The following is a 4,652-nucleotide window of genomic DNA, read 5'->3' as shown; positions in this document are numbered from 1 at the left end:
AAGAGTGAAAAGGTAATCTATGGAAAAAGAGAAAGTATTTGCACATCATCTATCTGATAATGGATTCATATCCAAAATATATAAGGAACTCCTATAACTCAATAACAAAAAAATAACCAAATTTTTAAAAATTGGCAAAGGTCTTGAACAGACATTTCTCCAAGGAAGAATCAACAGGGGAAAATTAAATCAAAGTCACAATAATACATCACACCTGTTAGGAAGGCTATTATCAAAAAAAAAAAAAACCACCCAAAAGATGTTATCTTGACAACACTTATTAGTGTTGTCAAGGATGTGGAGAAACTAGTTCCTTGTACACTGCTGGTGGGAATGTAAAATGGTGCAGCTACTATGAAAAACAGTATGACAGTTCCTCAAAAATTTAAAAACTGAATTAACATGAGATCTAGCAATCCCACAGAAGTATACATCCAAAATAATTAAAATCAGGATCTTCAAGAGATATATGCACTCCCATATTCATTGCAGCATTATTCATAATTTTGAAAATATTGAAACAATCCAAATATCCATCCACAGATTAATGAATAAAGAAAATGTGATTTATACATACATCAGTCAGCCTTAAAAGAGAAATAAATCCTGCCATAGATGACAACATATATGCAACTGGAGGACATTATGCTAAGTGAAATAAGCCAGTCACAGAAGGACAAATACTGCATGATTCTCCTCATATAAATTATCTCAAACAGTCAAGCCCATAGAAACAAAGAATAGGATGATGGTTGCCAAGAGCAGCATGGAAGGGAAATGGGGAGTTGCCATTTAACTGGTATAACATTTCAGTATGTAAGATAAATAAGTTCTAGAGATCTGCTGTATAACCATGTACTTATGCATAACAACACTGTGTATTTAAAATTTTGTTGCGAGGGTTATTTCAGTATGTAAGATAAATAAGTTCTAGAGATCTGCTGTATAACCATGTACTTATGCATAACAATACTGTGTATTTAAAATTTTGTTACGAGGTTTCGTGTTCTTTACCATAATTTTATTTTTAAACCTATGGGAAAAAAAGTAGAAACCACTATTCTGTGATTTGATTATAAAAGTCGAAACCAGTAAACATTAGTACACATTCATTAATTTTAGAGTCTAAAATTTAGAAATTTTAAAATTTTGTTTTATTCTGGGTTCAATGCCCTGTTCCTCACAAAGAATCCTTCTAGTATTACTTCAAGTGGATTTTCCTTTTCCATACTCCATCAGTTATTTTCAGAATATATTCCAGTTTTTCTAAATTCTCAATTACTTTATCTATTTTATTTATTCTTTGCCTGTGTTTCGGACAATCATCTGTTTACCTTCTCCACCCTGGAGGGCTTTGTTTCTGCAGGACTGCTGCATAGATATATGTGTGGAGGGGTAAACTTCATTGCTTATCTGGATTAGATGCACTGTTTCTTAGATTACAAACGTTTCTTAGTTAACTTCCTCACAACCAGAATAATTTACTAAGGAACGGTTTGTGCAGAATAGGCTTATCTTAGCATGTTGAAAAAAGGTTTTTTTCTATTTTTACATTAATTTATAATTTTAAACCATAACAATGTAAAACAGTCTTTCCTCAGGACACTGATTTTTAGCATTCATTGTTGTTGGTGAGGAGTCTTACCTTAGTCTGGTTTTTGTTCTATTGTAAATAAACTCCTTTATTTCTTCCCTGGAAGGATTTAAAATCTTTTCATTATTGATGTTCTGAAATTCCACAATCATGTATCTTCTCTTGGTTACTTGTTTGTATGTTTATTTACTTACTGTTCTGGGTAGACCTTTAAATATGAAGGCTTGGGTCTTTCAATTCTAGCAAATGCTCTTATATTATCTCTTTTATAGTTTCCTTATCTACATTTTCTTTATCCTTTTTCTTTAGAATTTCTAGAATTGGAAGGTGGACTCTTGCATTCACGTGTGTATTTTATTTCTCATATCTTTTTTTGTTTTAAATTGGAATAAAATTGCTTTACAATGTTGTATTAGTTTCTGCTGTACAATGAAGTGAATCAGCTATACATATACATATATCCCCTCCCTCTTGGACCTCCCTCCCACCACCCCCATCCCACCCATCTAGGTCATATATCTTTTGAATTTAATCAATCAAGAAGTGTTCAGGCATAAGTGTTTTGACTACTTGTACACTGCATTTCTTTTTTATCTTCAGTCTTGCTTTGGATTTATATTAACTTCTTCAATCATCATTTTAATCTCAGAATTTTTTTCCTTTTCCACTGAACAAACATGCTGTTCTTGTTCTGTGTATGCAATGTCATTAAGTGAGTCTGAGGTACTAATTTTTGTTTAATTTTCTGTCCCTTGAATTATCCTTGTCTCCTTCAGTCTTTTTTTTTTTCAGTTTGAAATTTCTCTTTTATGTTCAAAGCACTTAAATATTGGATACTTCTGGTTTGTCCAGTGAAGGATTGAGACAAAACAAAACGTTGATTTGAGGCTGGTGTATTGAACTTACTTTTTGATGATTAGGCATCACTTTAAGATGTTTCAGTGGTAGCTCTTTTCGCCATCTTAGAGCCTGCGGAGGCCTGCTGGGAGCAGGACTTCTAAAATGACAAATATGTCTGTGGTCCAAGGCCATTTTTTCTGGCTATAAGCTCTGTCTATGGAGCCAGAGGGAGTGCACAAGTCTTCTGAAAATTGCAGGTGTATATGCTCGAGATGAAGCTGAATTCTGTCTAGACAAGAGATGTGCTATGTGTACAAAGCAAAGAACAACATAGTAACTCCTGGTGGAAAACCTAACAAAACCAGAGTAATCTGGGGAAAGATGACTCATGCTCATGGAAACAGTGGTGTGGTTCTTGCCAATTTCCAAAGTAATCTTCCTGCTAAGGCCATTGGACACAGAAACCAAGTGATGCTGTGCCCTTCAAGGATTTAAACTTAGTGAAAAGTAAATAAATAAAAATGTGGATTTGTTCTCTTGAAAATAAATAAATAAAAAGATGTTTGACCGGTAAACTATGATGGGACACTTCCTTCTAATTGACAATATTGAGACCATTGCCCAGATCAAGATCCCAAGCCAGAATATCCATTCAATTTCCGTTCACTTAGAGAAAAACTATTAGGTTTTTGTGCTTTGGTTTCTTTGTTGAGGAGAGAGAGTTAAACAATTTGGGAGGCCATTGTGAAAGGAATATTTGTATGTGTGTTATAAACACACCTATATCTGTATATGTTCAAAGTATCTTTATTGATTCTGGAACTCCTTGTTGACAACAGTATATCCAGTTCAAACAAAAATGATTGAATCATTAAGCTTTGGCTTATATGATGCCAAATTAAATGGCCTTGTCCATTACTTTAAATGAATAGTTAAGTTAAGTATGTTATCTACATAATCAAAATTTGGACGTGGGATTGAGACTGGTGAGAACATGAAATTCATTTCTATATTCAGGTCTATGTGTGCAAGTTCATTAATATACACTGTCGTGATGTAAAGTCACTCTAAATAGAACAGTATCCTACTTAATATAGTTACACATTGAGCTCCTTTATTCAGAGAATACTTTGAGCTTCTGAAGTACAGAAGACGTAGTACTATAGTGCCCTATCCAGAATGCAAGTCAGAAGAATTCTGTGGAAGTTCTAACCATGATAGGGCACCAGGACACAAATGAGTAGTCTGGCTAATTCCTCAGGAGATCATAAGAAAGATCTTTTCTTACTGACACTATCTGGTTTCCGTCTTCTCAGCAATCAATAATACTTACTTTGTGCAGGTACTCTATGAGGCAGTGTGAGAATAATAATAATAATAATACACACAAATACCAAAATATTCTTTAGGTGTGACAAAAAACTTAATATAATTTCCACTTTTCAGAAAGTTTTTTTTTTCTGGATGCAAGCATATATTTATTTTCTTGGGGTAAGAACACAATATGATATTTCCTCTGTTAAGTTTTTAAGTGTACAGCACATTATTGTTGACTATGTTGTACAATAAGTAAGCTCTCTTCATTTATCCTGCATAACTGGAACTTTACATTTGTTGATTAGATACTCCTCATTTCCCCCCCAACCCCCAGCCCCTGGCAATCACTACTCCACACTCTGAGTTTATAAATGTGACTACTTTAGATACCTCATATAGGTGGAATCATGCAGTATTTGTCTTTCTGTGACTGGCGTATTTAACTTAGCATAATGTCCTCCAGTTTCATCCGTGTTGTCACATATTGCCGAATTTTCTTCTTTTTTAAGGCTAAATAGTATTCCGTTATAGGTATATACCATGTTTTTCCTTATCCATACATTTGTCAATGGACATCTAAACAATTTCCACAATATAATTTTGAATAGTGAATAATGCTGCAATGACATAGGAGTGCTGAAATTTTGAGATCTTGATTTCAGTTCTGTTAGATAAATACCCAGAAATGCAATTACTGGATCATAGGATAATTCTATTTTTAATTTTTGGAAAAACCTCCATAGTCTTTTCCATAGCAGCTGCATCTTTTTACCTCCCATCAAAAACATGTAACAGTTCAAATTTTCCCATATTCTCACTTGCTATCTTCCTTTTTTTTTTTTTGATGATAGCCATCCTAACAGGTATGATAACTGCATCATGGTTTTGATTTGCATCTCCC

At 33.7% G+C, this 4,652-nt stretch overlaps 1 pseudogene; it reads left to right on the top strand.

Annotated features, from left to right (window-relative positions):
• Positions 1-2,615: 2,615 nt before the first annotated feature.
• On the top strand, positions 2,616-2,929 carry LOC102985370 (60S ribosomal protein L35a-like; annotated as a pseudogene).
• Positions 2,930-4,652: the final 1,723 nt, after the last annotated feature.

Source organism: Physeter macrocephalus, chromosome 7 (genome assembly GCF_002837175.3).
Source record: "Physeter macrocephalus isolate SW-GA chromosome 7, ASM283717v5, whole genome shotgun sequence".
Lineage (NCBI taxonomy): Eukaryota > Metazoa > Chordata > Mammalia > Artiodactyla > Physeteridae > Physeter > Physeter macrocephalus.
This window is presented reverse-complemented; position numbering and strand designations above follow the sequence as displayed.